The 13913-nt window shown below is 30.3% G+C and overlaps 1 non-coding gene across 1 annotated transcript; it reads right to left on the reverse strand.

Annotated features, from left to right (window-relative positions):
• Positions 1–7994: 7994 nt before the first annotated feature.
• On the reverse strand, positions 7995–8101 carry LOC114579145. Its single transcript, XR_003699991.1, has one exon. It is a non-coding gene; the product is annotated as a small nucleolar RNA R71 (small nucleolar RNA).
• Between the last annotated feature and the right edge of the window lie 5812 nt (positions 8102–13913).

Consider the following 13913-nt stretch of genomic DNA (forward strand, 5'->3'; position numbering starts at 1 on the left):
TTATTTTCTTGCACCCAAATGAAATTATGGACTTATTTAGGGTTAATTTAGCACCATTGAAATTTTATAAAGGTTGTTAAACCTAAGAGAAATAGTCCAACGCAAACTAAGAGGGGGAGGGTGAATTGGTAATTAAAATTTTCTTTATAAAAAAGAAAATCTTTTTATAACTTTTTTAATATATAAAAATAGACAATTTTATCACAAAATGTGGAAGAGAATTAATTTCACAATAACAGAAAGATCAGAGTTTTCAACCACATGGTTAATCACAAAAAAATAAAGGGAAAAAATAATAAGATTAAACAAACCAGAATTTATAGTGGTTTAGTCAAACAATGACCTACATCCACTCCTTAGAGTACTCCTTCGAGTATTGAACTAAATGTTTAGTGACCCTCCTTTAGCTCCACAACTAGGGAGCGAAGGCCTTACAAAATCTCTTCCACTAACCTGGTGCAAAAGAGGACCTTACGCTTTTCACCCGCCTCATGAGGCAGAATACCTAGAATCATTTTCTACCCTCCTAATGAAGTCAGAGAACCTAAAATCATTTTTCACGCTCCTAGTGAAGGAAAAAAACCTAAAATCCTTTTTTACCCACATGTTAAAGGAATAGAATATAAAATCCTTTTTCACCCTCTTAGTGAAGGTAAAGAATCTAGAATCCTTTTTCATCCTTTATGTGAAGGTAGAGAATCTGGAATCCTTTTAACCCTTCTAGTGAAGGAAGAGAGCCTAAAATCCTTTTTCATCCTCTTGGTGGTGGTAGAGAACCACGACCTAGTATTGTAGAATATCTCCTTAGAGCCACCAAATAATCAAGGCAGAGACTTGAAGAAGATAGATAAGAACCTTAATTGAAGTAACCTTATGAATCCCTCATAACTCTCCCTCATAAAAAGCTCTCCCTCTCTTCTCTCCTAAAGCTCTTCTAAACTCCTTCTTTATGCTCCCTCTTAAGAGACTAATCAACAAAAATCTTGTTAAATAAGTATAAGTGAGGGTTTAAATAAAGAGCCTCTTAAAAAGCCCTAAATTTCAATATGTCATTTAAGATCATCCAGTATGATCCTACAATCATCCTATACGATCATTACAAATTAGCTCTTTTAGAAAGTACAAACTATATTGTCCTGTATAATCAGTTTAAGAGTTTGTATTATTCATCCAGTGCGATAGACGATGATAAATTATCATCCCAAGAATCACTTAGTTCAAAAAATATGAAATTGGGGGATCATCTTGTGTGATTGGTTAAAAAAACTACAGTATTTTATCTTGTACGATACGTGATGATAAATTATCATCATATGCATTATTCGGGTTGTATAGTACGATCATCACTACATATCCAATACAATTTGATCAAACAAATTAACCATAATTATTCCGCTAATCATAGGATCAATTTAAACATGATTATCATAATCGTGCGGTACGATTAGAACAAAGTTTGAATTTTAAAATATTACATAAAATTTGATTGGTGACTATTTTCATTATTATAACTAATCATCCTATGCGATAAAGATCATCTAGTATGATTAGTTTAATCAATCTCAATTAATAAAAGGGCCCTAACTAATGAATTTTCTAGTTAATTGATTGTCTAGTATGTGCGTGTGTAAGGTTATTCAACCTTAGGATCCATAAAAATACATGATTAACTCAAGAAAGATAAAAAGTACATAAGCACTAAAAATATAGACTTTAATCCTATTCTACCAAATCTTGATTTGATCGAAGTTATAAGTAAATAGTGGACCTAAAATGTTAGTTTCAGGGAAAAATAGATATGCAATAAACTCAATTATCAAGAGATATCATAGTAAGAAATCCAATAATGTTTGTTATCATAAAAAGTACAAGACTTGGGTCCAAATTTGCAACAACCACACGACTCATAAAGAAAAAAAACTAAAATTAAGCTAACTACTTGAGTTTTGGAATGGTGGGTGTTACATTCTGTTCACCTTACAAAAATGTTATTCTCAAGATTTTCGAATCCAAATTCCTAGAACAAGCTTGTATACAACAACCTCATCTATAATTCTATCTCCAAGGTGATTCCCCATTTAGACCTATGTTTCAATTGAACCTTGACCATAGGTATCCATTTCTTCCTCAATTACTTGACATCAAAAGTAAGGATACATTCTAAATCTTCTTTATATTTTAGATTCGCTTGAACCTCTACTTTAAATTGGACACTCATTTTCTTAGAACAAAACTATGAAACATATTATTAATATTAGACATAATGATCAGGCAACATTAATCAATAAGCAGACTATCATATTTTCTTAATAATTTCAAAGAGGGCAATAAACCTTAGGCTAGTTTTACTATTTCTTCCAAATATATTAACTCCTTTTACTAGGATGATCTTTAAGAAAACATAATCGATGATTTGAAATTTAACAGTGTTATGCATTTGATCATAATATTTCCTCTATCAATCGCAAGCTGCTTCTAATTTCTTCTTAAAAACTAGATTTTCTCTATAGAATCATCAACTAATTTAGGTCTAATTAATCTCCTCTCTTACCTTAATCCAAGATAATGGGGTGACATTGTCTTCCACACAAACCCTCATATGAATCCATTCCAATACTTTATTAAAAACTATTATTATTAAATTTAATCGATGAAATGTGACCTTCCCATCTTCCTTCAAAATCTAATACATATATTATAATTAAGTAATAAAGTGATATAGAGAGTGTCAATCTCATGAGGAAGTGTTCTTCTATATTACAATTAAACTACTACTATCTACTACAGATGCAAAGTTTATCATATTGAGTGAAAAATCAAAGGTTTAAATGTTGACACTTATATAGAAAAAATGAAAAGATAAATATGATACCAAATATAAAAAATATTTTAGACTAATGTACATAAAATAATAAAGTTTTCTTATTGAGACACTTAAATAATGATGTGGATCATAGCAAATGCATCCTTAGATATCTATTAAGCTTGTATAGATGAAAAGAGAGGTTTATGACCTATCTAAAATTCTAGTATCTTCATGGAACCTAGAAGATTAAACATCCGATGTCTAGGTATTGCAATATTCTCTTTCAATAGTTCTATTTATTCTAGTATTCCTCCATTGAGGCTATAATCACACTAGATATTAGCTACACACATGATAATTGTATACATCAAATTTGGAATAGGAGGTATTGAAATAATCAATTAACTAATTCAAGGCACATGAGTCTATATTAATACTTGCTATGCATTTACATCATTTGCCCAAAACTCAATAATTTAGCCAAACATGGGTAACCTAAAAAGTAAACTGATGATCATTTCATTCATATAAGAAAAAATATATAAGAGAATTAATAAAGAAAATTGTCACAATAAGGATCAATTGATATTCTCCATACTCCTTCCTCCAATAGTAGAATTGCTTACACAAGATAGGCTAAGATCTCTAAATGAAAGTATATTATGCTTCCCTAGCCACCCTTAGTATTTAATCTAAGGGGGCAAAAAAGAACTCTACTAAAAATTATAGAAATCTACTGAGAGTGATATAACTTCTCAACAAAAATAAAAAACCATTTATAGTAAGTACAAAAATAGACTCGGGTGTCATGATGCTTAACATATTAGCATTGCAGCATTATTAAATGAACTAACACCTCGATGCTTAAATGGTTGCTTCATTGTGGCATTGGGCTGACCCAATACATCTCTTGGTTGGACTAGTGAAGCTCTAGACTTAATTAATCTGGCTTATCAAAATCATAATTACTCCACCACATAAGCAGTGCCTCTAATGATATAAAGAAAATATGAGTGAATGAATTTTCGCAATTCAATAGTGAGGCCCACATGAATTACATAATTTAAAAAAGCTCGATCCTTTGTGATTTCACTAATATTTTGATTGGTAAAAGATGAGCAAAAATAAATTAAGTAGTGAAAATCTTTAGATGATTGGGTCATATAAGATGTAGGAAAATTAATAATATTATTCTCCATTTTCTTCTAACTTTCCTCACTATTGGGATCACATAAAACTATTAAAATCTTCTCCATGGCAATTTCTAAAACTAATAAGGGTGCACTAACCAAACTCAAAATTTTAAAGCTTATACAAACAATTGATAATGATAAAGTCAAGAAGCACCTCTTATCTCTCACATAATAACTATTGTCTAATACCTCCTTTTCAATGGAAAAAAATTCTCTTTTCATATTCACAATAGTTGTCTGAGGCTCCTCACACAAATTCATCCAACCGTAATTTGCAATAATTTGCATTACTTGCCCGCTAGGATAAAGCCACCTATGGAATGATATGCTTATTAACAACTAGGATAACAAAACTTTGTTTAGCCTTTACAGAAATAAATCTGCTCTTGTCAAAGGAAGATAATGCTATTTTCTTTCCACCAAACAACTTAGGGGCCATTGCTACAAATCATAAACAAATAAAGAAATGTAGAAAACTAGGAGGAAAAAGAGATAACAACTTAGTGAAAATTTTTTTGAAACTGAATGTTCTTATTTATAAAGATAACATGAGTGCTATGAAACTTGAGAGAGTAGTGCTTTGATGCTAAAGAAATTAAAATGATAAACATGTCAACATGATAGATGGTGCAAATACATAGGACACATGGAGCTATGGTGCTTAACATTGGAAAATGAATCATTACCTTTTTGAATGGACATCCACTATAGCATTTGACACATATGGGCACTACGGTGCTAAAAGGACCACCATATTGATGCTCCTCCTAACATAATAATAATAATTTTGACTTAATGATGCAATGTTATGGAAAACACTATGGTGCTCAATAAATCTACATATTAATAAAGTTATGAAAGAATAAAATGTTGGCTACAGTTCCAAACGTACTGTAGAAATAACTAACTAAATGTTGTAGCACTTGAGAATATAGCACTGGGGTGCTCTATGAGGCTTAATAGCACTACGATGTTCAAAGACATAACACTATGGTATTATAATCAAGTAACTTTTCTTTAGAGTTAAACATTGTAATATTAGTTTTGAATGATGCAATGCTTTTTTTTTTTTTTTTGAAGAAAAATGATGCAATGCTTGAATGGAAAATGTTGCAATACTTAAAATACTAATAGTGCGACACTAATTCAATTTCTAGCAAAATAGATATTCCTCAAGATACTTAGCAAAAATTAAAATTAATGACTTTCACAAACATTACAAAGCACTCACATAAAATACAAACTATAAAAATAAATAAATACAAAAATAGATTTGGGTTTACTCCCAAATAGTCCAAAATTTATAGTCATTTGGTAGACTTAACAAGATATGTCATTTTGACTATAATGAATCACCACCACTTATTAAGTGGACACCACTTTACTCATTTCCTTTCTCTTTTTGATTAATTTTAGTATTGTTGGGTAAAGTTCCATAGGGTCTATTACTAAAATGGATTGTAAGCAATCTTAATAAATTTTTTCAATTTTTAATTGAAGTAGCTAGACTTTCCAATTAGGCTTCTAACTGAATCACTACCTATTCCAATAGTGTCTTTCTATATCTATAATAATTTTTTTGATTAAAATTAGGGGATAAGAAGGTCTAAGATTTACTACAGGTTGTTGAGGGTTATTCTAATTTTCTCTTTGATTTAATTGACCTACATTCCACTTATTATTACCACCTACATTATTATTAGACCAAATAAATATAGGGTCATTCCTCCAACCAAGATTATAAGTATTGAAATATGCATCAATTTATCATCTAATCAAATTTATTTCCTCAACCCATTGATTATTACTATCACCAACATAATTTAAATAATGCCCTTTTATTTTCCTGGGTGATCCTGATCCTAAATTAACACTAAAGTATATAACTATTTAGATATAACAGTTGCATGAGTAGCAGATAAGTATAAAAAATGTTATATTTTATATATTAATTTATTAGTAAAAATATGTTATTTTAGTTGTGTTTCTAGAGGAAAATACATAAAATAGGCAAAATTTTCAAGTATGGTACATGGTCGCGGTGTCAGAAATAATACAATGCAACACCATCATTGACTCCACCATAGTACCTAAATATAGACATGGTTGTGCCCAATCTTTGTTTGACAGTCACATCTTTGGAGGAGTCAGCACCTCAAAGCCAAATTTTTGTTTAATAACACCACAGTGATGAAGGAGTTAGTGCTAGAAATCCTAGTCTCTGTATGCACAACACCATGACACCAAATTCTAGCACCACCAAGTTAAAGGGAGTGACATGTCGATGGGCCACAACACTCAATCGTCAGCAGCATTGAGGCTCTATAGCTATAACCATTCATGTCGTGATCTACTAGTAAAGTAATGATTCATTAAATAATGGGTCCATATCAACAAGCGAAGTTGTGGAGGAAACCCTTTAGTGCTACGACATTAGTTCATTTTTTGGGCACCATAACATGAGTGTTATGAGCGCCACAACATAAAATTGATTTTCTAAATTTTTCTATAAATATTATGTTTATAATGTTAGTATAGTAGTTTAATCAGTTGTTTAATTTTAGTCTTTATAGTGTTTCTCTAATTTTTACTTGGGAGTGAAAACTAAGAGAATTCAAAGAAGAACTAGATAGATTCTAATAGAGTGTTTGTTATATTTGTGGAAGTAATACTATAAGTTTAAGGAGGACTATAGAGGAGATTATTGGTGATATCTTTTCTTTTATACTTTATTTCTTTTGTGCAATTATTGAAAATGAATTTGCTTCACTTGTTCTTTATGTCTGGCTAAATCATTAATTTTGGATTGATGGTGTAAATGAAATTTGGTGTACTAATAAAATCTCTTCATCAATTATTTCATGATGTTATAGATAAATTATTATGAGGGGTTATTACAGTAAATGTATTACTTACTCTTCTATGATTCTCATAGGGTGATAGACTATAAGAATTTAGAGTGGCATTGAGGTTAAAAGATTTAATCTATCCTTTATCTCTTCATGCTTCACTGAGTAGTCGGTGATGCATATGATGTGAATAACATCAATATAAAAGAGAATTATTAGAAAACATATTGTATTTACATTTCATTAAACCAAACTAATTGATCTAAATAATATTTCATATAATTATTTTTGAATTTAAATTAAGTTATTGAATATCCATAAAAAGATAATTTAATTGAGTAGAATAATTATTGTAGTTAAATTAGACAGCACAAGTATTTTTAAGTAAATATTATTCCTTATGTGATCAATACTCTACTCTATCATTATATTACTTGATTCGGTATGTATACTTGCACATATTAAGTGGAGTTTGTAAAGTTTTAATATAAAAGAAAACCTAAGCATTATTTAGGGATTGATGGAGTCCTAAATCATGTTCATTATTCTTTTGGTTACTCCACCACCCCATCAAGGTTTTGGTATAATTACTGGGGAAGAATATATTTTATATGAAAATTTACTATATTACTTAATCAATTGCATAATTATTCAAAATATATTTTTTTATTCTTTTGTTTTAATTATCAATTATGACTCTATAGTTACATGCTTAAAAGATATAGGGGGAGTCACATTTAAATTTTGATTTTGAAATTAAGATTACCCTTTCTAAAATTAGAACAAAAAAAATTTTTAAATGGCTGACCTTGTTCAAAACTTAGATCATTCTAAACCTCTAAAAGATTTTACAAACCCTTTGTTTGAAGGAATTCACCAAAGCATTAATAGATGGTACAGAATTTTCAATTTAGGGGAACACCCATTGAAGACCCTAACATATATATAGCACATTTCTTAAACATTTATGTAATATTTAAGTACAATGATGTTAGTGATGATGCCATTAGATTTAGATTGTTCCCAATTTCTCTAAGAGATATGGTAAAAATGTGCTTAAATTCCTTACCCCCAAGCTTTATTACCACATGGAATGAGTTGGCCTATAAATTTCTAGAAAAGTATTTTCCACCTTCTAAAATTTTAAAGCTTAGAAATAGCATTACTTCTTTTACTCAATTAGAAGGAGAAACTATCTATGAGAGTTGGGAGAGATTCAAGGAGATACTTAGAAAGTGTTTACACCATGCCTTACCTTATTGGTTGATAATTTAAACTATTTATAATGGATTGGTAGGATCCCTTACAGCCATAATTAATGCTAAAACTAGAGGTTCTTTGATGTCAAAGACTTTTGAAGATGCTTATGAATTAATTAAAGAAATAACAATAAATAATTTTCAGTGGCCTATTAATAGGGTGAATCCTAAGAGAGTGGCAAGAGTTTATGAAAATGATTCTTTCTCAATTTTGACTACTCAAGTTATTGTTATTTATAGAAATTAGCTGAATTGAAGGTTAACAGTTATTTTAGGAGATATAGCACCTCAACATTGCCCCACAGAATTTGAACAAATATATCTTGAAAAGAATAAAAATAAACCTATGGAAAATATTGTTCTTAAATTAAGAATGTAAATGAATAATTACTCTAATGCTCATAAAAAAATTTTAAGATCAAATAGGGCAATTGGCTAGGTTGATTAATTATAAAAATTTGGTAGAGTAATATCATAATATCCAACTTAGAAGTGGGAAAGTGCTAGTAGACCCTTATAAAGAGAAAGATCAACCCTAGGATAAGGATGATAGAGAGGAACAACAAGAAAATAAGACCCCTTAGGAAAATCTGTACCTATTAAAGAACTTGAAAAGGTTTATAAAAAAGTTATTTATAGACCATCACCCCCTTTCTCTAAGAGGTTGATCAAAAAATAGTTCTCAAAGTTATTAGAAGTGTTTAAAAAATTAACCATTAATATCCCTTTCTATGAAGCTTTAGAACAAATGCCCACTTATGTTAAATTCATGAAGGATATCTTGAGTAAGAAAAGGATGATTTGTGATTATGAAATAGTGGCATTAACTGAATCATGTAGTGCCATTTTACAAAAGAAAATTCCTAAAATACTTAAGGATCTTAGGAGTTTTACCGTTCCTTTAACTGTTGGAGATAAATTCTATGGGAGAGCTTTATGTGACTTAGGATCTAGTATCCTCATGCCTCTACCCATCTTAAAAAGTTTAGATGTAGGAAATATTCAACCTACATCTATTACTCTTCAATTAGTTGTTTGATCTTTTACTTATCCAAATGGAGTAATAGAGAATATTCTGATCAAAGTTGATAACTTCATTTTCCTTGTTGATTTATTGTTTTAGACATGAAAGAAGATAGGGAGATATTTCTCATTTTAGGAAGACCTTTCTTGGCAAATGGAAATATATAATTGATGTTCAAAACGGAGAATTAATTATGAGAATTTAAGATCAGGAGGTGACAATAAAAGTGTTAAAATGTATAAAATTCTTTCAAGAAAGAAATGAACATTGCTTTAGGGTGGATTTAGAGGATGTATTAGTAAAGGATCTCAAAGAAAAGTTGTTAGAAGGAGAAACAATTGAGGAAAAAGAAGATATGTAAGAACAAAATACATCTAATGGGCTCATTGAAATAAAATTTAGAAAATAAAGTCAAAACAAAGGATAATTTGAATTATTAGCAACTTCATCTTTAGATAAAACTCTAAAACCATCTATTGAAGGGTCCCCCAACTTCAGAACTTAATGCTTTACCTTTTCATCCTAAGTATGCATATATGAGCAAAAATTTGACTCTTTCTATAACTATTTTGACAAATCTAAAACAACATCAAGAGATTGAATTGACTAAGGTTTTAAGTAACTATAAAAAAGATTTTGGGTGGACTATTGTTGACATTAAAGGAATTATTCCTTCCATTTGTATGCTTAGAATCTCAATGGAAGAAAATTCTATACCTAAAGCTGATCTTCAAAGACGACTTAATCCTTCCCTGAAAGATTTTGTTAAAAAAGAGATTCTTAAATGGTCAGATGTTGGAATTATCTATCTAATTTATAATAGCTCTTGGGTTTATCCGATTCATTGTGTTCCTAAAAAGGGATGATTATTTATTATATCCAATGAACATAAGAATTAATACCCACTAGAACTGGGACAGGTTAAAGGATTTGTGGTTACTATAGGAAACTACATAAAGTAATCATAACAAATCATTGTCCTTTTCTATTTCCTGATCAAATGCTTGCCAGGTTCGTAGGGCATCCATTTTATTGCTTTTTAGATGGATATTTTGGTTATCATCAAATTCTTATTGCACCTAAAGATCAAGATAAGAGTACTTTCATTAGTCTGTACCAAACTTTTGCTTTTAGGAGAATGTCTTTTGGTTTATGTAATACTCCTGCAACTTTTCAAAGATGCATGATGTATATCTTTTCAAACTTAATTGTGCAGGGTATTGAAATATTCATGAATGATTTCTCACTATTTGGCACTACATTTAATTAATGTCTAGAACACTTAATTATTGTTTTGAAAAGATGTGTTGAAATAAATTTAGTGCTAAATTAGGAAAAATGTTAATTTATGGTAATTAAAGGCATTTTCTTTGGGCATAAGATATCTAGGAAAGGATTAGAAGTAGACATTGCAAAAATTTAGGGGATTGAAAAACTTCCTCCACTCGATTCTGTTAAGGCGATTAGAAACTTCTTAGGACATGTTGGATTTTATAGAAGATTTAGAAAGGATTTCTCTAAACTTTCTTAGACTTTATGCCATTTGTTAGAGAAAGATATTCCTTTTTATATTTGATTTTGTATGTAACAAAACTTTCAATACTCTAAAACATCATTTGACTACAGATCATATAATTATTGCTCCTGATTGGTCTTTACCTTTTGTAGTGATGTAGGATGCAAGTGATGTTGCTGTTGTTGCAGTTTTGGGTCAAAAGAGAGAGAAAAAATTCCACGTTATTTTTTATGCAAAGAAAACTATAATTATGCACAATCTAATTATACAACCACTGAAAAATAATTATTAGCTATTATTTTTTCTTTTGACAAGTTTAGGTCTTCTTTAATTGGGACCAAGGTTACTATTTACATTGATTATACTGCCATCAAATATCTTATGACAATGAAAGATACCAAATAAAGTGAAAGTTCGATAAGGATGTTAGGCCCCTTATAAACTGACCCAAGACTAATTAAGAGAGAGGTAAATTGGTATTTTAAATAGCTTTAAAACAAAACTCAAACCAAACCAAAATTCACCACAAAGAAAACACAATGTGAAAATTAAATGTGGAAATAATAAAGGAAAGAACACACTAGATTTATAGTGGTTCGGTCAAACCTTGACCTACGTCCACTCCTCGGAGGCACCCTCTAAGTATTGCACTAAACTATGTGTCTCTCCTTTAGCCCCCACAGCTAAGTGGAGAAGCCCTTACAAAATCACTTCCACCTTCCTGGTGTGGAAGAGTAGCCGAGTCCTTTGACACCAAAGAGATCTTCTTCTTCCGTGAACTTCCCTCAAGACAAGCCTTGAATCCGACAGTACTAAAGAGTAAGCTCGCCGGAGCAATCATGCAGAATCCCCCTCCACACTCCCTTGAGTCCCGCTCCAAAGATCTTCCCCCTCTCTCAAACTCCACCCTTTCCTCTCTCCCTTTTAAGCTCTCTCTTCAAGTTTCCCCCAAAAGAATGAAGCTATAATGGCTGCCAAAGACACTTATAAAGTGCCTTGTCAAAGCTTAAATAGAAGAGCTCAAAATGAGCTCATTAATTGCAACTTGCAGATATTATCATCCAGGATGATACTAATATTGTCCTGTATGATCAGTGCAAAATAAGCCTAATCAACCAAGACGATCTTAGACGATCAAAAGAAATTTACTAATATCATCCAACATATCGTCCCATATCTTCCAGCATATCATCCAGGATGATTTGATCGTACAATGAAGTCTTAATTGCTTTCCTTAAATACTAAATTAATTTAGGCAAAATTGGGCTAGATCATCAAGGATGATGCCCTGGATGATTCCCTGGACGATGTCCAAAAAAACATAATTCCTAAATAAATATGGCGGTTGATTCTTTCTATTTTGAGCCTATCATCCCGGCCGATACAAAATCGTCCAAGATGATGTGCTTAATGTTGCTGCCTTAATAAGGATACCCTAATTAGGGTTTCTATTTTTGAACTGATCATCCAGGTCAATATAAATATCATCCTGGATGATGTTACCAAAAATAGTAAACTCTAAATCAGATAGAAAAAATTTCCAAGTGTGTGTGAGCAAGGTTACAAATCAAGCAAGCACCCCTATAGGATATGACTCAAGAAATAAAGAATTACATCAGTGAGAATTACAAGTAAAATAGTTTTTCCAAATCATGAGTCAGTTCCAATTGCAGATTGATCTTATGGACCTGAAATGTCAGTAGGCAAGGCAATCGTAGAGAAATAAGTGTTTGCTATCATCAAAATTATAATTCATGAAATCAGATTCGAAACAATCTCCCCCTTTTTTATGATGGCAAACATTACTGGTTGAATTTGCAAAAAAAAACATTTTCTCTTAATCTCCCCTTACTAAAATAAAACTTCAAAAATAGGGAAAATAAAATTTTTTTGTTATTTTTAATTTTTGAAAGAAGAAGAAAAAAAAAGATACAAACACAACAATACAAAACAAATACAACAGTACGTTCTCCCCATTTGACATTATCAAAAAGAGAACGGGCACGAAAAAACTTAAAAAAGAAAAAGTTATCTCTTAATTTTATAAAAAACTTAGTAAGGAATGGATTGACACCGCATAATCCAATAAAAGTAAGCAATTTAGAAATTGTTAATCCAAGCTCAAGTTTTATGCCTCTTGTCAATTTTTTGGCGCACTTTGTGCACCATTTTCTTTTGATACACTTTGTATATCTTTCTAAATTTGGTGTCATTACGCATCTTTTGATTTAGCAGCATTGGCCTTTTTTTTTTATTATTTGGCATCATTGACCTTTTTTTTTTAATATGCTACCTTTCTGAAATTTTAAAAATAAAAGTAAATCAATTCTATTGATACAATGAACTACTTGATTATGAAAATTATGAGGTAGATTCAACAACTTGCAAAAGATTCCTATGCGATAGATAAAATGTAGAGAGATGAAAAAAGTTTAGTTTCAAAATTCAATTTAAAATATGATGAAGATTTTTAAATCAAAAGTAGAATAACCGCTTTTAGAAAACAGAGATTGAGAGTCAAAATCATGAGTTTCCTTCCTTTAACTATTTTTAGAGAAGTCAACACAACTTACATAAGAATTCAAGAAAAATATGAGGTAGATTTTTCATTTTTAAAATTTTTTTATTTATTTATCTTTTAAAAAAAATAGAAAACATTCCTTAAAAAAAGTAAAAAAATAAAATAAAATTTAATGAAGAAGAAAAAGGAAAGAAAGAAAGAATGAAAAAAGAATAAATCCAAAAAAACACAACAAAAACACAAAAAATGAACAAAATATGCAAACACAAAAAAAATAAAGCACAAAAAACAATTTAAACATCATCTTGCTTCTGGTCTGATGATTTAGAAGCTAGGTCTGCCCAGGAGATTTTTTGTGTTACGTTACTTGTCTTTTCTCTAATTTGCTTAGCTTTAGTCTTTTTCTCTTTCAGGACGAGTTCTCAAATTATGGTACTGATTTTTCATATGTTTAGGTTTCTTACTTCCAAAGCAAATAACATTAAAAGAAATCTTAACAATCTTATCATTTTTACCTTTATTCCACTTTTGTTGATGCTTATGTTTTAGTGAGCTTTCCAATTTGCTTGATAAGTCGTCGCTTCCATTACAAACTAAGCCACTTTTCTCTATATCTTCAGCATTTAGTACTATCGTTTCACCTGCATCCAAAAGTCTTTGACCCAAAATTTGCTCGTAGGCAATGAGTGAGTCAATCAAATTATCAATAGAATACTCATTCAATTTTTTTTATTCACAAATAGCA

Source organism: Dendrobium catenatum, unplaced genomic scaffold (assembly GCF_001605985.2).
Source record: "Dendrobium catenatum unplaced genomic scaffold, ASM160598v2 fragScaff_scaffold_178, whole genome shotgun sequence".
Lineage (NCBI taxonomy): Eukaryota > Viridiplantae > Streptophyta > Magnoliopsida > Asparagales > Orchidaceae > Dendrobium > Dendrobium catenatum.